Source organism: Tachyglossus aculeatus, chromosome 22 (assembly GCF_015852505.1).
Source record: "Tachyglossus aculeatus isolate mTacAcu1 chromosome 22, mTacAcu1.pri, whole genome shotgun sequence".
Taxonomy (NCBI): Eukaryota; Metazoa; Chordata; class Mammalia; order Monotremata; family Tachyglossidae; genus Tachyglossus; species Tachyglossus aculeatus.
Window position 1 is genome coordinate 54,540,651 of NC_052087.1, and position 23,984 is coordinate 54,564,634.

The 23,984-nt window shown below is 48.5% G+C and overlaps 1 protein-coding gene across 2 annotated transcripts in view; it reads left to right on the forward strand.

Annotated features, from left to right (window-relative positions):
• The first annotated feature begins 65 nt into the window (after window positions 1-65).
• TSPAN4 (tetraspanin 4) overlaps window positions 66-23,984 on the forward strand; it is a 96,930-nt gene continuing 73,011 nt past the window's right edge. For both annotated transcript variants that reach the window (XM_038764645.1, XM_038764646.1), the window contains exon 1: window positions 66-168. The gene's annotated coding sequence lies outside the window, so the exon portion shown is untranslated. The remainder of the gene's footprint in view (window positions 169-23,984) is intronic.

A 23,984-nucleotide genomic window follows, 5' to 3' on the forward strand; every position in this document is an offset into this window, starting at 1 on the left:
GTGCTCAGATTGTGGGGGCACTCATCGTTCTCCCTTCTCCCTCCTTCCTCCTCCAGGCAGACCGCAGTCCTTTCTCTGGCTTGGACAGTGAGCCAAGCATCGAGAGAGGAGGACCCCCCGACCGGGTGCGAGGAAGATCTGGCTTTGGAGTCAATGTGGTGACCATCGGTAAGCAGGCCTGGCACATCCCTCCTACCCAGACTCCTGTCCTCCCTGTTGGCTCTCAGAGGTCTGAGGCCGCGTGGCATCTGATGATGGTGGTGATGATTGTGGTATTTAGTAAGCGCTTACTATGTGCCTAAGCAATGGGGGGTGGGGGTGGCGGGGAACAAGCAAATTGCATAGGACATAGTTCCACATCGGCCTCACAGTTTTAATCCCCGTTTTACAGATGAGGTAACTGAGGCCCAGAGAAGTGAAGTGACTTGCCCAGGGTCACACAGCAGACAGGGGGCAGAGCTGGGATTAGAACCCATGACCTCTGACTCCCAAGCCCGTGCTCTTTCCACTGAGCCACGCTGCTTCTCTACACTGTTCTAAGCCACTGTTGTAAGCACTGGAGTAGACACAAACTGTAATCAGGTTGGACAAAGCCCGTGTCCCACCCGGGGCTCACACCCTTAATCCTCATTTGACAGGTGAGGGAACTGAGGCACAGAGAATGAAGTGACTTGTCCAAGGTCACACAGGAGACAAGTGGCAGAGCCGGAATTAGTACCCTGGTCCCCTGACCCTAGGCTCAGGCTCTTTCCACTAGGCCACGCTGAGTCTCCTCTAAACTGTGCCGCCTTTTTTCCTTTCTTCTACTCTCTGATCCATCCCAGAAGGTCCGTCATCTGGTTTCAATTTTCTGGGAAAATTCCCTCAGGCCCACCCTCGGCCCCATAGCACTTATGTCCACACCCCTCACTTATTCTTTGATTTTCGTGTCTGTCTCCCCTTCTGGACTGCCAGCTCCTAGTGGGTAAGGAACCATGTCTACCAACTCTGTGGCTTTGTGCTCTCCCCAGCGCTTAGCAGAGCCAAGTGAGCGTGCTGGGCTACAATAGGAAATCACGGAGTTCACCATCAGTGAGTCGTATTTATTGAGCGCTTACTGTGTGCAGAGCACTGTACTAAGCCCTTGGGAGAGGACAGTAGGACAGTAATCCCAGCTCTGCCACATGTCTGCTGTGTGACCTTGAGCACGTCACTTCACTTCTCAGGGCCTCAATTCCCTCATCTGTAAAATGGGGATTAAGACTGTGAGCCACATGTGGGACAACCAGATTACCTTGTATCTACCCCAGTGCTTAGCACAGTGCTTGGCACATAGTAAGTGCTTAACAAATACCACCATTATTATTAGTAGTATTAGTAATAGTGCTTGGTACACAGTAAGTGCAGCGTGGCTCAGTGGAAAGAGCACGGGCTTTGGAGTCAGAGGTTGTGGGTTCAAATTCCGGCTCCACCAGTTGTCAGCTGTGTGACTTTGGGCAAGTCACTTAACTTCTCTGAGCCTCAGTGACCTCATCTGGAAAATGGGGATGAAGACTGAGCCCCCCGTGGGACAATCTGATCACCTTGTAACCTCCCCAGCGTTTAGAACAGTGCTTTGCACATAGTAAGCGTTTAATAAATGCCATCATTATTATTATTAACAAGTACCATTACTTCTATTATTATTATTATTATCAGAATTAGTGGGCATATTCCCTGACCTTAGTGAGCTGACAGTCCAGAGACTGTTAAAAGCAACCCGGATATGATCCTACCCCTGACAACCATTCATTCATTCATTTAATCGTATTTATTTAGTGCTTACTGTTGGTACAGTGCTCTGCACATAGTAAGCGCTCAATAAATACGATTGATTGATTGATTGTAAAACACTGTACTATGCGCTGGGAGAGTACAGTACAACAATAAACAGACAGGTTCCCTATCCACGATAAATTCACAGTCTACTGGGGCCCCGGGCTGGGTCTGTGACTCAGAGAGGAAATCGCAAAGTCCGGAACTTTGATTAAAATCCACTATCGGAAGGTGCCAGGCGTTTCCTTCTTATTTTAGAGTCTGAGTACCTCGCTCGACCGGAAACTCCATGAGGGCAGGGATCATGTCTGCTATGTTTTTTTTGGTAGTTGTTAAGCGCTTACTATGTGCCAGACACTGTACTAAGCCCTAGGGTAGATACAAAGCTAGTCGGGTTGAACATGGTCCACGTCCCACATGGGACTCACAGGCTTAATCCCCATTTACAGATGAGGTAACTGAGGCCCTGAACAGTGAAGTTTTTTGCCCAAGGTCACCCAGAAGACAAGGGCCAGAGGCGGGATTAGAACCCAGGTCATTCTGACTCCCAGTCCCTGGGCCCTAGCTACTAGACCACACTGCTTCTCAGAATTTCCCCTCATGTCCCCCCAAGAGCTGCCTTGTCTCTCCACCCCTACCCTCCTCCCCTGCCGCCGGTATTTTTGGAAACCCCCCACCCCGCACCCAGGGCGTGGGTGATGTTGGATGTTGGCCATAAAGTCTCCTCACAGTGATTCTCTGCAGAAATTGAAGTTGGAAAACACTGACTGCCAGATCTGTACTAGCTGCCCGGCAGCACGGGAAAAAATTGATAGCTGGTGAATGGGAAAGGAAGAGAGAAAGAGAAAGAAAGAGGAGAGAGAGAAGGAGAGAGAGGGGAGAGAGAAAGGGGTGAGGAAGGAGAGATAAAAGGGGAGAGAGAAGGAGAAGAGAGAAAGGAAGGAGAACAGGGGAGAGAGAGCAGGAGAAAGACAGAAAGAAGGAGGGAGAGAGAGAAAGAAGGAGGGAGAGAAAGAAGGAAGGAGGGAGAGAAAGAAGGAGGGAGAGAGAGAATGAAGGAGAGAGGAGAAAGGAGACAGAGAAGAGAGAAGGAAAGAGAGGAGAGAGAAGGGGAGGGAGAGAGGAGGGAGGAGAGAGGAAAGAGGAGAGAGAGGAGAGAGACAGAAGAAAAGAGAGGAGGAGAGAGAGAGGAGGCAGAAGGAAAGAGAGAAGGGGAGAGAGAAAAGGAAAGAAGGAGAAAAGGGGAGAGAGGAGAGAAAGCAGGAAAGAGACAGAAAGAAGGAGGTAGAGAGAGAAAGGAGAGAAGAAAGAGGAGACAGAAGAGAGAAGGAAAGAGGAGAGAGAAGGGGAGAGAGAGAGGAGGGAGAGGAGAGGAGAGAGACAAGAAAAGAGAGGAGGAGAGAGAGGAAGCAGAAGGAGAGAGAGAGAAGGGGAGAAAAGGAGAGAAGGGGAGAAAAGGAGAGAAGGGGAGAAAAGGAGAAAAGGGGAGAGAGGAGAGAAAGCAGGAAAGAGACAGAAAGAAGGAGGTAGAGAGAGAAAGGAGAGAAGAAAGAGGAGACAGAAGAGAGAAGGAAAGAGGAGAGAGAAGGGGAGAGAGAGAGGAGGGAGAGGAGAGGAGAGAGACAAGAAAAGAGACGAGGAGAGAGAGGAAGCAGAAGGAGAGAGAGAGAAGGGGAGAAAAGGAGAGAAGGGGAGAAAAGGAGAGAAGGGGAGAAAAGGAGAGAAGGGGAGAGAGAAAAGGAGAGGAGAGGGGGGAGAGAGGAGAGAGAGTAGGAGAGAGAAAGAAGCAGGGAGAGAGAAAGGAGAGGAGAAAAAGAGACACAGAGAGAAGAGAGAAGGGGAGAAAAGGAGATAAGGGGAGGGAAAAGGAAAGAGAGAAGGACAGAGGGGGAGAGAGGAGAGAGAGTAGGAGAGAGAAAAGGAGGGAGAGAGACACAGAGAGAAGAGAGAAGGAAAGAGAGGAGACAGAAGGAGAGAGAGAGGAAGGAGAGGAGAGGAAAGAGAAGGGGAGAGAGGAGAGAGAAGAAGAGAGAGGAGGAGAGAGAGAGAGAAGGGGAGAAAAGGAGAGAAAGGGAGATAGGAAAGAGAGAAGGGGAAAGAGAAGAGAGAAAGAGAGACACAGAAAGAAGGAGGGGGAGAGAGGAGAGAGAAGGAGAGGGCCAGAAAGAAGGAGGGAGGGAGAGAGAGAGAGAGAGAGTGGTAGCCCCTGAGAGCCCCCTGAGAGCCCCCTGAGAAAGGGGCTGCATTTTGTGGTTGTGTGGGGTCCGCCCCAGTTAGAAGGAAAGGGAGGAATACAGTGAATGGTCAATGCAGGGATGGTAGGGCGGGGGTCTCTCCATTCTCTCCCCCTCACTTCCCAAATCCGGGCTAGTGTTGACATTCCAGGAATTCCCGGTCGGAGCGAGGTGTGCCGTGTTTACAGAAGGATCCAAGGGGCGCCTCTGTCCCTCACTCCCCACGGGTGCCCAGGGATGGTGTGTGTGTGTGTGTGTCTGTGTGTGTGTATTGGGGGGAGGCAGTGTGTAGGCCGGGGCTGTGTTGTCTTTGGGGGCATGCTTGGGTGTTTCTCTGTGTCCCAAATGTGCGCTTTGGTGCTGTGTCGTCTTCGTGGTTGTGCATGTGTGTTCCTCTGGGATTTTGTGTGTGTGTGTGTGTGTGTGTGTGTGTGTGTGTAGCACCTCTGTTGTGTCATCGTCGTGGGTGCATACAGAGTGCAGGTGTATGCGCCTCCGTTGTCATCTTTGTGGGTGTGCACATGTGTTTCTCTGAGAGTGTGTATGCGCGCCTCTGCTCTGTCATGTTTTGTGGGTGTGCATGTGTGTTTTTCTAATAATGATAATATTGATTATGGTATTTTTAAGCGCTTTCTATGTGCCAAGCACTGTTCTAAGTGCTGAGGTAGATACAACGTAATCAGGTTGGACAAATCCCTGTCCCACATGGGACTCACAGTGTCAATCCCCATTTTCCAGATAAGATCACTGAGTCACAGCAGACAAGTGACGGAGACGGGGTTAGAACCCATGACCTCTGACTCCCAAGCCCGTGCTCTTTCATTCATTCAATCGTATTTATTGAGCGCTTACTATGTGCAGAGCACTGTACTAAGCACTTGGGATAGTTTACTATAACAAGAGTTGGTAGACATGTTCCATTCAGAAGAGAATTTAGAGAAGCAGCATGGCTCAATGGAAAGAGCACAGGCTTTGGAGTCAGAAGTCATGGGTTCAAATCCTGACTCCGTCACTTGTCAGCTGTGTGACTTTGGGCAAGTCACTTAACTTCTCTGGGCCTCAGTTACCTCATCTGTAAAATGGGGATTAAGACTGGGAGCCCCCTTGGGAGCCCCCTTGGAGCAACCTGATCACCTTGTAACCTCCCCAGCACTTAGAACAGTGCTTTGCACATAGTAAGTGCTTAATAAATGCCGTTATTATTATTATTATTAAGGGGCCATGCAGTGTAGGTACCTCTGTTGTGTCTTTGTGGGTGTACATGTGTGTTTGTGAGTGTGTGTTTGTGTGGGTGTGTGCACTTGTGCTGTGTCGTCTTTGTGGATGTACATATGTCTTTGTGAGCGTGTGTGTGTGTGTATGTCTGTGTGTGGGTGTGTGCATTTCTTGTGTGTGTCTTTTTTTTTAATGGCAGTTGTGAAGCACTTACTAAGTGCCAGGCACTGTACTAAGCTCTGGGGGTAGATACAAGCTAATCAGGTGGGACCCAGTCCCTGTCCCACATGGGGCTCACAGTCTTAATCCCCATTTTACAGATGAGGTAGCTGAGGACCCTTCTAGACTGTGAGCCCGCTGTTGGGTAGGGACCGTCTCCATATGTTTCCAACTTGTACTTCCCAAGCGCTTAGTACAGTGCTCTGCACACAGTAAGTGCTCAATAAATATGATTGAATGAATGAATGAGGCCCAGAGAAGTGAAGTGACTTGCCCAAGGTCACCCACCAGACAAGTGACGGAGCCAGGATTAGAACCCATGTCCTTCTGACTCCCAAACTCGTACTCTAGCCATTAGGTCACACTGCCTGTCTTCCTGATGGCTGAGCTCTGGGAAGGTTGAAACCCCCTCCTGGGGTCTCCCCCAGCCCTGCCCCCTACTCACAATGATAATCTGGCCCTTCCATCCATCACAAAAGGAGTTTTTTTTATTTTTTGCCATGGTTTTGGTTAAGCGCTTATTCTCTGCTAAGCACCTGGGGTAGACACAAGATCATTAATAATAATAATAATAATGGCATTTATTAAGCGCTTACTATGTGCAAAGCACTGTTCTAAGCGCTGGGGAGGTTACAAGGTGATCAGGTTGTTACAAGGTGATCAGGTTATCCCACAGGGGCTCACAGTCTTAATCCCCATTTTACAGATGAGGGAACTGAGGCACAGAGAAGTCAAGTGACTTGCCCAATTAAGTTGAACATGATCCCTGTCTCACATAGGGTTTACCATCTAGTGGAGAACCATGGCCTAGTGGATATGTTGCCAACTTGTACTTCCCAAGCGCTTAGTACAGTGCTCTGCACACAGTAAGCGCTCAATAAATACGATTGATTGATTGATAGTGGCTAGAGCCCGGCCCTGTGAGTCAGAAGGACCTGGCTTCTCATCCTGGCTCTACCACATGTCTGCTGGGTGACCTTGGGCCAGTCCACTTCTGTGGGCCTCAGTTGCCTCATCTGGAAAATGGGGAATAAGGCTGTGAACTCCATGTGGGACTCAAACTCTGTTCAACCTGATTTAGTTTTCTACCGACCTCAGTGCTCAGTGCAGTGTCTGGCACTTAGTAAGCATTTAACAAATACTGGGAGTCCTGAGACCTAGGTTGTCATCCCGGTCATCATCATCAATCGTATTTATTGAGCGCTTACTGTGTGCAGAGCACTGTACTAAGCGCTTGGGAAGTACAAGTTGGCAACATATAGAGACGGTCCCTACCCAACAGTGGGCTCACCCCGTGATCTTGGGGAAGTCACTAAAACTCTCTGGACCTCGATTTCCTCATCTGTAAACTGTAGATAAATTGCCTTCTCTCTGTCCTTCGGATTATGATTATGATGATTTCATGTATAATAATAACGGTATTTGTTTAAAGTCAGTCTTATTTATTGAGTGCTTACTGTGTGCTGAGTACTGAATTAAGCGCTTGGAAGAGAGTACTATAAAATAAACAATAACACTTACAATGTGCCAAGCATGTGTACTTTTTTGGGCAGGGAATGTGTCTTGTGTTATGTCATACTCTCCTAAACGCTTAGAGAAGCAGCGTGGCTAGAGAAACGGCCTCTGACTCTATTAAGCCACGCTGCTGCTCCTCGTTGTGGTCAGGGACTTGTGTCCCTTAATCAATCAATCAATCAATCAATCGTATTTATTGAGCGCTTCCTGTGTGCAGAGCACTGTACTAAGCGCTTGGGAAGTACAAGTTGGCAACATCTAGAGACAGTCCCTACCCACCAGTGGGCTCACAGTCTAAAAGGGGGACAGAGAACAAAACCAAACATACTAACAAAATAAAATAAATAGAATAGATATGTACAGGTAAAATAAATAAATAGAGTAATAAATATGTACAAACTTATATACAGGTGTAAATAAATAGAGTAATAATAAATAAATAATAAATAAATAGAGTAATAAATATGTACATGTGTAGGACATGTACATGTCTTAATGTGTATGTACTTTCCCAAGCATTTAGTACAGTGCTTTGCACACATTAGAGAAGCAGTATGGCTTAGTGGAAAGAGCAGGGGCTTGGGAGTCAGAGGACCTGGGTTCTAATCCCGGCTCTGCCACTTGTCTGCTGTGTGACCTTGGGCAAGCCACTTAACTTCTCTGGGCCTCAGTTCCCTCATCTGTAAAATGGGGATTAAGATGGTGAGCCCCACGTGGGACAACCTGATTACCATATATCTACCCCAGTGCTTAGAACAGTGCTTGGCACATAGTAAGCACTTAACAAATACCACTATTATTATTATTACAGTTCTATGCACACAGTAGACACTCAATAAATACGATTGAATGAATTATACTTGGAGAAGCAGCATGGCTCAATGGAAAGAGCACGGTCTTTGGAGTCAGAGGTCATGGGTTCAAATCCCCGCTCTGCCAATTGTCAGCTGGGTGACTTTGGGCAAGTCACTTCACTTCTCTGGGCCTCAGTTACCTCATCTGTAAAATGGGGATGAAGACTGTGAGCCCTCTGTGGGACAACCTGATCATCTTGTAATCTCCCCAGCGCTTAGAACAGTGCTCTGCACATAGTAAGCGCTTAATAAATGCCATTATTATTATTATTATTATTAAGCCCTGCACTAGATGCAAGCTAATCAGGTCTGTCACAGTTCCTGTCCCAAATGGGGCTCACAGCCTAAGTAGGAGGGAGGACAGGGATTGAATGTCCATTTCTAACCGATGATGAAACTGAGACCCAGAGAAGTGAAGCAACTTGCCCAAGGTCACACAGCAAGTAAGTGTGAGAAGTGAAGCAACTTACCCAAGGTCACACAGCAAGTGTGTGTGTAAAATGGGGACTGAGATTGTGAGCCTCTTGTGGGACAAGGGACTGCGTCCAGTCTGATTTGCTTGTATCCATCCCAGAGCTTAGTACGGGGCCTGGCACATAGTAAGTGCATAACTAATGCCATTACCATTATTATTAATATATAATATAAAATTAATTATAATCTAATAATGATAGAAATAAATAAATTACAGATACAGAGTTGGTAGACATGTTCCCTGCCCACAAGGAGCTAGAGGCGAGCTTACAGTCTGGCATCCAGTCTATAGTCTAGCTTTCCATCTACAGTGTAGATGTATATATGTTTGTACATATTTCTTACTCTATTTATTTATTTATTTTACTTGTACATATCTATCTATTTTATTTTGTTAGTATGTTTGGTTTTGTTCTCTGTCTCCCCCTTTTAGACTGTGAGCCCACCGTTGGGTAGGGACTGTCTCTATATGTTGCCAATTTGTACTTCCCAAGCGCTTAGTACAGTGCTCTGCACATAGTAAGCGCTCAATAAATACGATTGATGATGATGATGTAGTGCACGCCCCGGTTCCAACTGTCTCTCACACTGTCCTTTCTCTGGGGGAGCCTGAGAGACGCTGAAGCCGGGAAAGCGGGGGGCTTGTGAGGGTTGGGGGAAGTTGAAGAAGTCATTTCACTTCTCTGGGCCTCAGTTCCCTCATCTGGAAAATGGGGATGAAGACTGGGAGCCCCTTGGTGGTAGGGGTCGGCTCTCTTTGTCGCTGAATTGTAATAATTAGGATAGTATTTGTTGAGCGCTTACTCTGTGCCAAGCCAACTTGTGCTTCCCAAGCGCTTAGTACAGTGCTCTGCACACAGTAAGCGCTCAATAAATACGACTGATTGATTGAGCCCGGAGTCTGAGTGATTGACTTTGGAGTCAGAGGCCGTGGGTTCCAATCCCAGCTCCACCACTTGTCAGCTGTGTGACCTTGGGCAAGTCACTTCACTTCTCTGGGCCTCAGTTCCCTCATCTGGAAAATGGGGATGAAGACTGTGAGCCCCTTGTGGGACAACCTGATTACTTTGTATCTCCCCCAGCGCTTAGAACAGTGCTTTGCACAGAGTAAGCGCTTAACAAATACCAACATTATTATTATGGAGGAATTGCAGGATGGTGGTTTATTTGAGGAACTGCCTTGTTTTAGCTTCCCTCTCCACACCCTTGCCCCCCATCCCCACCGCCCTTATCTCTGCCCCAGCAGGAGGAAGGGGGGGCATCATCAGCTGATCGGCCCCCTCACTTCCTGACCTGTGGTGGCCTCATCCAGTCAGGAAATGTGTGCATGTGTGTGTGTTGTGTGTGTTTGTGTGTCCGGACACGGGGGCTGTACCAGACAAGTCTCGTAGTTTCCTTTCTTCTTGCAACTTCGGAGTTGAATTTCAGGGAAGACGGATCACCAGTTACATCACAAGACCCTCTGGGATGGGGGTGGGCCGCCAAGAAGGGGTGCGCTCTGGCAGAGAGAGCCCTAAGGCTGGGAGTCAGGAGATGTGGGTTCGAATTCCTGCCCTGCTGCTTGCCTGCTGGGTGGCCTTGGGCGAGTCTGAGAGCTCAGTTTCCTCATCTGTAGAATGAGCCCACTGTTGGGTAGGGACTGTCTCTATATGTTGCCAACTTGTACTTCCCAAGCGCTTAGTACAGTGCTCTGCACACAGTAAGCGCTCAATAAATACGATTGATGATGAGGCATTTTTCCCTGTCCACTTTGACTGTAGTCATGATGGTATTAAGCGCTTACTATGTGCCAGGGACTGTTCTAAGCACTGAGGTGGATACAAGGTAGTCGGGTTAGACACAGTCCCTGTCCTACATGGGGCTCACAGTCTTCATCCCTGTTTTACAGGTGAGGGAACTGAGGCCCAGAGAAGTGAAGGGACTTACCCAAGGTCACACAGCAGATGGGTGGCAGAGCCAGGATTAGAACCCATGTCCTCTGACGTCCAGGCCTGGGCTCTTTCCGCTAGGCCATGCTGCTTCTCCGGGTGGGGTGGGGACTGTGAGCCCACTGTTGGGTAGGGACTGTCTCTATATGTTGCCAGCTTGTACTTCCCAAGCGCTTAGTACAGTGCTCTGCACACAGTAAGCGCTCAATAAATACGATTGATGATGATGATGATGTTGCCCGCAATCTGCCCCAGGGGGTGAGGGGGCCAGGCTCTGACCTCCCTGCCCCTCTTTTCCCTCCCTGCCCACCCCAGGACTGGTGGGGGGCAACGGGCCATTTTCCAGAGAGAAAATGGGAGATGGAAGTGGAGATTCCTCAGGAAATACTTGATGAGGGGGGTGGGAGGAGATGGTGCCAGACCTCTGTCTGGCCTGGACCCATTAGCCAAGACCCAAAAGAAATGAGCCTGCGGGCCGGGGTAATAATAATAATAATAATAATAATAATAATAATAATAATAATAATAATAATTGACATTTGTTAAGTGCTTACTATGTGCAAAGCACTGTTCTTTGGTAGTTCTGGCCAGTCCTGGACTACTTGCTGGGGTGTGGAAGGGAGGATAATAATAATGGCATTTGTTAAGCACTTACTATGTGCAAAGCACTGTTCTAATCTCTGGGGGATACAAGGTGATCACGTTGTCCCACGTGGGGCTCACAGTCTTAATCCCCATTTTACAGATGAGGGAACTGAGGCTCAGAGAAGTGAAGTGACTTGCCCAAGGTCACACAGCAGACCAGTGGGGGAGCCGGGATTAGAACCCATGACCTCTGACTTCCAAGACCGTGCTCTGTACACCGAGAGGATGGGGGCGGGGGGGTAAGTGTGTGTGTGTGTGGGTGTTTATATCAATCAATCAATCAATCAATTGTATTTATTGAGCGCTTACTATGTGCAGAGCACTGTACTAAGCGCTTGGGAAGTACAAATTGGCAACACACAGAGACAGTCCCTACCCAACAGTGGGCTCACAGTCTAAAAGGGGGAGACAGAGAACAGAACCAAACATACCAACAAAATAAAATAGGATAGAAATGTACAAGTAAAATAAATAAATAAATAGAGTAATAAATATGTACAACCATATCTACATATATACAGGTGCTATGGGGAAGGGAAGGAGGTAAGATGGGGGGATGGAGAGGGGGACGAGGGGGAGAATAATAGAATATTATTCTATTCTATTATGTTTATAGAATAATGTTGGGGTTGATGTGACTGGGGAGGTGTCTGTATGTTTTGAAAGGGCAGTGTTGGGGTTCATATGATTGGTGTGTGTGTGTGTGTGTGTGTGTGTGTGTTTTGAAAGGGTAGCGTTGGGGTTAATATGACTGCTCTGTGTGTGTGTGTGTGTGTGTGTGTGTGTGTGTGTGTGTGTGTGTGTGTGTGTGCAGACGCATGCCTGTGGAATGGATCTTTGTTTTTCAGAGAGAGAGAGAGAGAGAGAGAGAGTGTTTGTGTGTGTAAAGGAAATATCTGGTTTTCATTGCTTGGGTCCAAAGTGTGCTGTGCAGGGGAGGAGGGCCACGCAGCCAGGATAAATATTCCCATAGGCCCAGTTCACACAAAAAGAAGACGGAGAGGCAGAGACACAGAGAGACAGAGAGAGACTTCTTCCCGCCTGCTCAGCCTCGCCTCCCCCCAAATCTCTGTCTCACCCTGCGGCTGACCCCCCAACTCCCAGCAGAAACCTCCCTCCCCATCCCTCACAGACACCCCCCTTCCCCTTTAACCTTCTCTTCTCTCGACCACCCCAAACCTCTCAGAGGCGGGCGGGGGGAGGTTTGTGAGGTTATTTCAGCCAGCCCCCCACCTCTGGACGGGGGAACGATGAAGCTGCCAAAGTTGGCCCCCCTTTCTCTCTCTTCCCTTTGGGAGGTCCCAGAGCACACCCTGTATGTAATCATCAATCGTATTTATTGAGCGCTTACTGTGTGCAGAGCACTGTACTAAGCGCTTGTAATGTAATGTAATCCTCAGAAGCAGCGTGGCCTAACGGGTAGAGCCCGGGCCTGGGTGTCCGAAGGACCTGGGTTCTAATCCCAGCTCTGCCACTTGTCTGCTGGGTGACCTTGGGCAAGTCACGTCACTTCTCTACACCTCAGTTCCCTCACTTGGCAAATGGGGATGGAGACCGTGAGCCCCATGTGGGACCGGGACTGTGTCCGGCCTAATTAGCTTGTATCTCCCCCAGCGCTTAGAACAGTGCTTGACACATAGTAAGCGCTTAGCAAATACTATTATTATTATTATCTTATTTCTGTTCATTTTTTCCCCGGTTTGAATGGGCCATGTCTGAGGGGCCGTGAAGAACAGCTGATTAACCCCTCTCCATCCCCCCATCTTACCTCCCTCCCTTCCCCACAGCACCTGTATATATGTGTATATGTTTGTACATATTTTTTTTACTCTAATTTATTTGTACGTATCTATTCTATTTATTTTATTTTGTTAGTATGTTTGGTTTTGTTCTCTGTCTCCCCATTTTAGACTGTGAGCCCACTGTTGGGTAGGGACTGTCTCTATATGTTGCCAATTTGTACTTCCCAAGCGCTTAGTCCAGTGCTCTGCACATAGTAAGCGCTCAATAAATACGATTGATGATGATTGATGATGATTAATTTCCTTCCCGCAAAATCCTTCTCCGACAGGGATCCTCCTTAGGCTCCCCCCGCCTCCACCCCTTCCCCTCCTTGTTCTGAGAACCTGGGGTGGAGGAAGGGCAGCAGGGGTAGCCAGATGTGGGGGCCAGGGGGGCCGACTCAGGGTTTGGGGTGCAGTCTGATCGGCCACCTCGCTTGAACGTATATACAGCAGACAAGTGGCAGAGCTGGAATTAGAACCCATGACCTAATTGTACTTTGTATAATTGTATACATGTAAATGTATATATGTTTGTACATATTTATTACTCTATTTATTTATTTATTTCACTTGTACACATCTATTCTATTTATTTTATTTTGTTAGCATGCTTGGTTTTGTTCTCTGTCTCCCCCTTTTAGACTGTGAGCCCACTGTTGGGTAGGGACTGTCTCTAGATGTTGCCAACTTGTACTTCCCAAGCGCTTAGTACAGTGCTCTGCACACAGTAAGCGCTCAATAAATACAATTGATGATGATGATGACAGACCTCTAGACGGTATGCTCAATTTGGGCAGGGAATAATAATGATGGTACTTGTTAAGCGCTTACTATGTGCCAAGCATTGTTCTGTGCAGTGGGGGAGATACGAGGTTATCAGGTTGTCCCCGGTGGGGCTCACAGTCTTAATCCCCATTTTCCAGATGAGGTCAGTGAGGCCCAGAGAAGTGAAGTGACTTGCCCAAAGTCGCCCAGCTGACAAGTCAGGATTAAAACCCACGACCTCTGACTCCCAAGCCCAGGCTCTTTCCGCTAAGCCACACTGCTTCTCTTCTGCTAATTCTGTAGAATTGTCCTCTCCCGAGTGCTTAGTACAGCGCTCTGCACGAAGTAAGTGCTCAAGACTGTGAGCCCGTTGTTGGGTAGGGACCGTCTCTACATGTTGCCAACTTGTACTTCCCAAGCGCTTAGTACAGTGCTCTGCATACAGTAAGCGCTCAATAAATACGATTGAATGAATGAATGAGTGCCGCTGATTGACAGACAGTTGGTGGCTGCAGGGCACCCATTACAATCCCCAAATCAAAGGTGGCCGTGGCTGTGATGCTGACCGGTCTTCTCTTCTGCTGGGAATAATAATAATAATAATAATGATGGTATTTGTTAAGCGCTTATTATGTGTCAAGCGCTGTTCTAAGCGCTGGGATAGATGCAAGCTAATCAAGTTGCTTCTAGACTGTGAGCCCAATGTTGGGTAGGGACTGTCTCTATATGTTGCCAACTTGTATTTCCCAAGCGCTTAGTACAGTGCTCTGCACACAGTAAGCGCTCAATAAATATGATTGATTGATTGATTGATTGATTGGACACAGTCCCTGTTCTACGAGAAGCAGCGTGGCTTAGTGGAAAGAGCATGGGCTTGGGCAGAGTCAGAAGTCATTCATTCATTCATTCAATCATATTTATTGAGCGCTTACTGTGTGCAGAGCACTGTACTAAGCACTTGTCAAGTACAGTTAGGTCATGGGTTCTAATTCCAGCTCTGCCACTTGTCTGCTGTGTGATCTTGGGCAAGTCACTTAATTTCTCTGTGCCTCAGTGGCCTCACCTGTCAAATGGGGATGAAGACTATAAGCCTCACGTGGGACAAACTGATTACCTTGGATCTACCCCAGCGCTTAGAACAGTGCTTGGCACATAGCGCTTAACAAATACCAAAATTATTTTTATTTTACATGGGACTCACAGTCTTATTCCCCATTTTACAGATGAGGGAACTGAGGCCCAGGGAAGCGAAGCGATTTGCCCGAGGTCACACAGCAGACAAGCAGCAGAGGCAGGATTAGAACCCAGGGTCTTCTAACTTCAGGCCCGGGCTCTAGCCACTAGGCTACAGCGCTGCTTTCGCTGTCTGGCCCCTCTGGGGACCAGACCCTCAGGATCCGGACCCTCTAAAGACCCTCAGTCTCTAGACAGTGAGTTTGTTGTGGGTAGGGAATGTCACTGTTTATTGTTGTACTGTACCTTCCCAGGCGCTTAGTACAGTGCTCTGCACACAGTAAGTGCTCAGTAAATATGACTGAATGAATGAATGATTGGGACTACTAACTCTACTGGACTCTCCCAAGAGCTCAGTACAGTGCTCGGCATACACACGCAATCTCCTTGAGGGCAGGGATCCTGTCTGCTAACTTTATTGGACTCTCCCAAGTGCTCAGCACACAGTAGACTGTTAAACTCCTTGGGGGCAGGGAGAGTATCCACTAACGCTATTGGCTTCTCCCAAGCACTCAGCACAGTGCTCTGCACATAGTAAACGCCCAAGAACTACCATTGACAGATTGATATGTCAAATGAAGGTATGTGTGTCTGGGGTCTTCTGGCGTAGTCACCTGTGTTCGTGTGTGTATATTCATTCACTCATTCATTCAATCATATTTATTGAGCACTTACTGTGTGCAGAGCACTGGACTAAGCGATTGGGAAGTACAAGTTGACAACATTTAGAGGCGGTCCCTACCCGACAATGGGCTCACAGTCTAGATGGGGGAGACAGACAACAAAACAAAACATGTGGACGGGTTTCAAGTCATCAGAACAGATGCACATCATTAACAAAATAAATAGAATAGTAAATATGTACAAGTAAAATAAATAGAGTAATAAATCTGTACAAACATATATACAGTTGCTGTGGGGAGGGGAAGGAGGTAGGGCGAGAGGGATGGGGAGGAGGAGAGGGAAAAGGGGGCTCAGTCTGGGAAGGCCTCTTGGAGGAGATGAGCTCTCAGTAGGGCTTTGAAGGGAGGAAGAGAGCGAGCTTGGCGGATGTGCGGAGGGTGGGCATTCCAGACTAGGGGGAGGATGTGGGCCGGGGGTCGACGGCGGGACGGGCGAGAACGAGGCCCAGTGAGAGGTTAGCGGCACCAGAAAAGCGGAGGGTGCGGGCTGGGCTGGAGAAGGAGAGAAAGGAGGTGAGGTGAGAGGGGGCGAGGGGATGGAGAACCTTGAAGCCAAGAGTGAGGAGTTTTTGCATGATGCGTATGTTGACAGGCAGCCACTGGAGATTTATGAGGAGGGGAGTAACATGCCCAGAGTGTTTCTGCACAAAGATGGTCCGGGCAGCAGCGTGAAGTATTCCACGTCCTCCCCCTGGCCCGGAATGCCCTCCCTCCGCACATCCGCCAAGCTAGCTCTCTTCCTCCCTTCAAAGCCCTACTGAGAGCTCACCTCCTCCAGGAGGCCTTCCCAGACTGAGCCCCCTCCTTCCTCTCCCCCTCCCCATCCCCCCCGCCTTACCTCCTTCCCCTCCCCACAGTACCTGTATATATGCATATATGTTTGTACATATTTATTACTCTATTTTACTTGTACATATTTATTCTATTTATTTTATTTTGTTAATATGTTTTGTTGTCTGTCTCCCCCTTCTAGACTGTGAGCCCGCTGTTGGGTAGGGACCGTCTCTGTATGTTGCCAGCTTGTACTTCCCAAGTGTACAGTGCTCTGCACACAATAAGTCCTCAATAAATACGACTGAATGAATGAATGAAAGTATAGACTGAAGTGGGGAGAGACAGGAGGATGGGAGATCAGAGAGGAGGCTGATCAATCAATCAGTCAATCAATCGTATTTATTGAGCTGATGTAGTAATCCAGTCGGGATAGGATGAGAGATTGAACCAGCAAGGTAGTGGTTTGGATGGAGAGGAAAGGGTGGAGCTTGGCGATGTTGCGGAGGTGAGACCGGCAGGTTTTGATGACGGATTGGATGTGAGGGGTGAAAGAGTATATGTGTGTGTGCGTGTGTGTGTAGAGATGCATCCTAAAATCTGAGAGAAAAAAAAATTGTGGATTTGTTAAGCGCTTACTATGTGCCAAGCACTGATAATCGGGTTAGACAAAGTCTCTGTCCCACATAGAGCTCACAGACTTCATCCCCATTTTGCAGCTGAGGAAAGTGAGGCCCAGAGAAGTGAAGGGACTTGTCCAAGGTCACACAGCAGGCAAGGTGCAGAGCGGGATTAGAACCCAGGTCCTTCTGACTCCTAGGCCTGGCCTCCTTCCACTAGGCCATGAGGGGGGCCTATGCTTGAGGAGATGAGTCCACGGAGACCCCTCCCAATCCCCCAACTATATTGGATCTCCAGGAAGAGCCAAAGTAACTATTTTCATGGAGGCCCTGGGTTTTAGAGGGCTCTGCACAGAGTAAGCGCTCAATAAGTACCGCTGATTGATTGATTTCCTGCTGCCCAGACACCTTTCTTGGAAGCTGGAGGGTTTGGGGGGATACAAGTGGGGGCTTCAGGGCAGGCACACCCAGGGAGGGGAGGGGATGGCAGTGGGGAGGGGGCCTTGCCCTGCGGTTCCAATTTCATTTCCTGCTCCAGGGGCAGCTTCTTCTAGGCTGGGGAAATCCACTTTTGCCACGATGGGCAGGGAGATGGAGGAGGGGACTTGCTTCCAACTTCCTGTTTCAGAGGGGATAATAATAATAATAATAATAACAATAATGATGTTATTTATTAAGCGCTTACTATGTGCAAAGCACTGTTCTAAGCGCTGGGGAGGTTACAAGGGGATCAGGTTGTCCCACGGGGGGCTTACACTCTTAATCCCCATTTTACAGATGAGGGAACTGAGGCCCAGAGAAGTGAAGTGACTTGCCCAAGGTCACACAGCCCCGGCCCACGTCCTCCCCCGGGCCTGGAATGCCCTCCCTCTGCCCATCCGCCAAGCTAGCTCTCTTCCTCCCTTCAAGGCCCTATTGAGATCTCACCTCCTCCAGGAGGCCTTCCCAGACTGAGCCCCTTCCTTCCTCTCCCCCTCGTCCCCCTCTCCATCCCCCCTTCTTACCTCCTTCCCTTCCCCACAGCACCTGTATATATGTATATATGTTTGTACATATTTATTACTCTATTTATTTTACTTGTACATATCTATTCTATTTATTTTATTTTGTTAGTATGTTTGGTTTTGTTCTCTGTCTTCCCCTTTTAGACTGTGAGCCCACTGTTGGGTAGGGACTGTCTCTATATGTTGCCAATTTGTACTTCCCAAGCGCTTAGTACAGTGCTCTGCACATAGTAAGCGCTCAATAAATACGATTGATGATGATGATGATGATGTGGCAGAGCCGGTATTCGAACCCCTGACCTTGGACTCCAAAGCCCGGGCTCTTTCCACTGAGCCACGCTGCTTCCATGAGGGATGAGGGTGGGCTGTCCAAGAGCCCCTTATCAAGCAAAAACTCCTCACCCTGGGCTTCAAGGCTGTCCATCCCCTCACCCCCTCTTACTTCACCTCCCTTCTCTCCTTCTCCAACCCAGCCTGCGCCCTCCGCTCCTGGTGCTGCTACCCTCTCACTGGGCCTCCTTCTCGCCTGTCCCGCCATCGACCCCCGGCCCACGTCCTTCCCCTGGCCTGGAATGTCTTCCCTCCACACATCCGCCAAGTTAGCTCTCTTCCTCCCTTCAAAGCCCTCCTGAGAGCTCACCTCCTCCAGGAGGTCTTCCCAGACTGAGCCCCCTTTTTCCTCCCCTCCTCCCCATCCCCCCCCGCCCCACCCCCTTCCCCTCCTCACAGCACTTGTATATATATTTGTACAGATTTATTACTCTATTTTACTTGTACATATTTACTATTCTATTTATTTTGTTAATGATGTGCATATAGCTTAAATTCTATTTGTTCTGACGATTTTGACACCTGTGTACGTGTTTTGCTCTGTTGTCTGTCTCCCCCTTCTAGACTGTGAGCCCGTTGTTGGGTAGGGACCGAGGGACCGTGTCTATATGTTGCCGACTTGTACTTCCCAAGCGCTTAGTCCAGTGCTCTGCACACAGTAAGCGCTCAATAAATACGATTGATTGAATGAATGAATTAATGAATGAATGTGAGCCCGTTGTTGGGTAGGGACCGTCTCTATATGTTGCCGACTTGTACTTCCCAAGTGCTTAGTCCAGTGTTCTGCACACAGTAAGCGCTCAATAAATACGATTGATTGAATGAATGAATTAATGAATGAATGTGAGCCCGTTGTTGGGTAGGGACTGTCTCTATATGTTGCCGACTTGTACTTCCCAAGCGCTTAGTACAGTGCTCTGCACATAATAAGCGCTCAATAAATACGATTGAATGAATGAGTGAATGAATGAGTTCAACCTGAGCTTTGGAGTGGTGGAAGGCTGAGACCCCCCAGGCGGAGCCCACCCAGGCCTGGTCAGCAGGGATGAGGGGTTGGTGTCATTCATTTCATTCATTCAATCGTATTTATTGAGCGCTTACAGTGTGCAGAGCACTGTACTAAGCGCTTGGGAAGTCCAAGTCGGCAACATATAGAGACGGTCCCTACCCAACAACGGGCTCACAGTCTAGAAGCGGGAGACAGACAACAAAACATGTGGACGGGTGTCAAGTCGTCAGAACAAATAGAAATAAAGCTAGATGCACATCATTAACAAAATAAATAGAGTAGTAAATCAATCAGTCAATCGTATTTATTGAGCACTTACTGTGTGCAGAGCACTGGACTAAGCGCTTGGGAAGTACAAGTTGGCAACATATAGAGACGGTCCCTACTCAACAGTGGGCTCACAGTCTAGAAGTAAATATGTACAAGTAAAATAAATCTGTACAAACATATATACAGGTGCTGTGGGGAAGGGAAGGAGGTAGGGCGGGGGGATGGGGAGGAGGAGAGAAAAAAGGGGGCTCAGTCTAGGAAGGCCTCTTGGAGGAGGTGAGCTCTTTATAATAATAATAATAATACTGATGGCATTTATTAAGCGCTATGTGCAAAGCACTGTGAGGTTACAAGGTGATCAGGTTGTCCCCCGTGGGGCTCACAGTCAATCCCCATTTTACAGGTGAGGGAACTGAGGCACAGAGAAGTTAAGTGACTTGCCCAAGGTCACACAGCTATGGGTGATCCGTTCCCCCTGCCATTTCCCTCCCTGTGAAAAGGACACCTGGGTTCATGGCCCAGGGTGTGCTGGGGCAACTGTGAATCTTCCCAGCTGCACTAAGATGAGGCGAAGCAGCCCCCCTTAAATGCCCTGGCCAGTCCCCTCCATGTCCCGGGGCCCTTCTGGGGTGGGAAATTGAGGGGGAGGGTCCCTCATCCCAGAAAACCCCGGGCCTGGGATACAGGGGGGCTGGGGTTCAGGTCTGCAGACCATCGGGGGGGGGGTGTGAGGCCCCCTCAATGTCTGCGTGTCCCCCCCACAACCAATAGAGAAGCAGCGTGGCTCAGTGGAAAGAGCACGGGATTTGGAGTCAGAGGTCATGGGTTCGAATCCCGGCTCCACCACCTGTCAGCTGTGTGACTTTGGGCAAGTCACTTAACTTCTCTGTGCCTCAGTTACCTCATCTGTAAAATGGGGATTAAAACTGTGAGCCCCCCATGGGACAACCTGATCACCTTGTAACCTCCCTAGCGCTTAGAACAGTGCTTTGCACATAGTAAGCGCTTAACAAATACCATCGTCAATAGAGAAGCAGCGTGGCTCAGTGGAAAGAGGACGGGATTTGGAGTCAGAGGTCGTGGGTTCGAATCCCGGCTCCGCCACATGTCTGCTGTGTGACCTTGGGCAAGTCACTTCACTTCTCTGAGCCTCAGTTACCACAGCACCTGTATATTTGTTTGTACATATTTATTACTCTATTTTACTTGTACATATCTATTCTATTTATTTTATTTTGTTAGTATGTTTGGTTTTTTTCTCCGTCTCCCCGTTTAGACTGTGAGCCCACTGTTGGGCAGGGACTGTCTCTTTATGTTGCCAATTTGTACTTCCCAAGCGCTTAGTACAGTGCTCTGCACACAGTAAGCGCTCAGTAAATACGATTGATGATGATGATGATCTGTAAAATGGGGATTAAGACTGTGAACCCCACATGGGACAACCTGGTCACTTTGTATCCCCCCCCAGCGCTTAGGACAGTGCTTTGCACATAGTAAGCGCTTAACAAATGCCAACATTATTATTATTATTATTATTAATGCTCCCCGAGGGGCTTCTGCAGGGGTTGGAGGGAGCTCAGTTTGGGTTCTCCCGCTGGGAGAACCTCTCCCTGCCCCCTCCCCAGCCTGACCCTCTTCCAAAGTTTCCCAAGTCCCGGGACCAAGACGGCTTGGCAGACATTTCATGGAAAAATCCAGTGCAAAACAAACCAGACGTCCTCCTTCCCGGCTCTGACCCGCCCCGCTCCGCCTCCCCCCTACCCGCTTCCTCTCTGGAAATGGGAGAGGGGGCCTTTGTGGACCCCCCTACCCACAGGGCGATGACCCACCCATCCACGGACTCTGTCAGCACCCAGTCAGTTTGTTTTTTTTGTTTTATGGTACTTGTTAATCAATCAATCGTATTTATTGAGCGCTTACTGTGCGCAGAGCACTGGACTAAGCGCTTGGGAAGTCCAAGTTGGCAACATATAGAGACAGTCCCTACCCAACAGCGGGCTCACAGTCTGAAAGGGGGAGACAGAGAACAAAACTAAACATACTAACAAAATAAAATAAATAGAATAGATATGTACAGGTAAAATAAATAGAGTAATAAATATGTACAAACATATATACATATATACAGGAATAATATATAATAATAATAATAATAATGATGGCATTTATTAAGCGCTTACTATGTGCAACGCACTGTTCTAAGCGCTGGGGAGGTTACAAGGTGATCAGGTTGTCCCAAGGAGGGCTCACAGTCTTAATCCCCATTTTACAGATGAGGTAACTGAGGCCCGGAGAAGTTAAGTGACTTGCCCAAAGTCACACAGCTGACAATTGGCGGAGCTGGGATTTGAACCCATGACCTCTGACTCCAAAGCCCGGGCTGCTTCCACGGAGACACGCTGCTTCTCCTACATAATAATATACAATTATACAATATGCAATAATAATATACAGGAAACAGGAATAATAATGAACGGTTGTGGTACTTATTAAGCACAATTAAGCGCATACTATATGCCAAGCACTGTTCTAAGCGCTGGAGTGGGGACGTGTCAATCAGGTTGGACACAGCCCGTTCCACCTGGGCCTCAAGGTCTAAGGAGGAGGAGGTGGGCTTTAATCCCCGTTTTCCAGACGAGACAACTGAGGCCCAGAGAAGTGAAGTGACTTGCCCAACGTCACGCAAGCACTTACTATGTGTCAAACACTGTTCTAGGTGGCTGGGATACGTACAGGTTGGACACAGTCCCTGTCCCACATGGGGCTCACAGTTCGAACTAGGAAGGAGAACGGATATTGAATCACCCTTTTACAGTTGAGGAAACTGAGGCACAGAGAAGCAAAGTGACTTGCCCAAGGTCACCCAGCAAACAATTATCATTAGTATTAAGTGCTTTTTATGTGCCAGGCACTGTTCTAAGCGCTGGGGTAGATACAGATTAATCAGGATGGATCCAGTCCCTGTCCCACACTGGGCTCATAGTCTTAATCCCCATTTTACAGATGAGGGAACTGAGGCATAGAGACGTGAAGTGACTTGCCCTAGGTCACAGAGCAGACAAGTGGCGGAGCCAGGATTAGAACCCAGGACCTTCTCGGGGCCTTATCCACGCTTAATCCTCAGTGGAAAGAGCCCGGGCTTTGGAGTCAGAGGTCATGGGTTCAAATCCCAGCTCCGCCAATTGTCAGCTGGGTGACTTTGGGCAAGTCACCTCACTTCTCTGTGCCTCAGTTACCTCATCTGTAAAATGGGGATTAAGACTGTGAGCCCCCCTGTGGGACAACCTGATCACATTGTAACCTTCCCAGCGCTTAGAACAGTGCTTTGCACATAGTAAGCGCTTAATAAATGCCATCATTATTATTATGAGGGAACCGAGGCACAGAGAAGCAAAGCAACTTGCCTGAGGCTACACAGCAAGTTGTTGGCAGAGGAGGGATTAGAACCCAGGTCCTTTGACTTCTAGGCCTGGCTGTAGCCACTAGGCCACACCGGGGGCTGGCATGGGGCATCCCAGGGCCCCCGCCTTTCCTGGTTCCCCTTCCCCACCCACTACCATTTTTCACCCCGCTATGGTGGTGTTGGGTGTGGAGGGGAGTGGGATGGCCCATGGGGGCTGAGGCCAGTGGGCAACAATGTTTGCGTTGGGTGGGGTAGCCCATAATAACTGTGGTATTTGTACAGTGCTCCTCCATGCCGAGCACTGTGCTAAGCAGCGTGGCTCAGTGGAAAGACCACGGGCTTTGGAGTCAGAGGTCATGGGTTCAAATCCCGCCTCTGCCAATTATAAAAAAAAAAAAGATGGCATTTATTAAGCACTTACTATGTGCAGAGCACTGTTCTAAGCGCTGGGGAGGTTACAAGGTGACCAGGTTGTCCCATGGCGGGGCTCACAGTCTTAATCCCCATTTTACAGATGTGGTAACTGAGGCCCGGAGAAGTGAAGTGACTTGCCCAAAGTCTCACAGCTGACAATTGGTGGAGCCGGGATTTGAACCCATGACCTCTGACTCCAAAGCCCGAGCTCTTTCCACTGCGCCACGCTGCTTCTCTTAATTGTCAGCTGTGTGACTTTGGGCAAGTCACTTCACTTCTCTGGGCCTCAGGTCCCTCATCTGTAAAATGGGGATGAAGACTGTGAGTCCCCCGTGGGACAACCTGATCACCTTGTAACCTCCCCAGCGTTTAGAACAGTTCTTTGCACATAGTAAGTGCTTAATAAATGCCATTATTATTATTATTATTAAGCGCTGGGGTAGAAACAAAGATCATCAGGTCAGATGCAGTCCCTGTCCCCCCTGGGGTTCCCAGGCTAAGGGAGAGGGAGAACAGGGATTGAAGTGGAAAGAGCTCAGGCTTGGGAGTCAGAGGTTGTGGGTTCTAATCCCGGCTCCACCACTTGTCTGCTGTGTGACCTTGGGCAAATAATAATAATAATAATAATAACAATGATGACATTTGTTAAGCGCTTACTATGTGCAAAGAACTGTTCTAAGCGCTGGGGAGGATACAGGGTGATCCCATTGTCCCACGTGGGGCTCACAGTTTTAATCCCCATTTTACAGATGAGGTCACTGAGGCTCAGAGAAGTTAAGTGACTTGCCCAAGGTGACACAGCAGACATGTGGGGGACCCG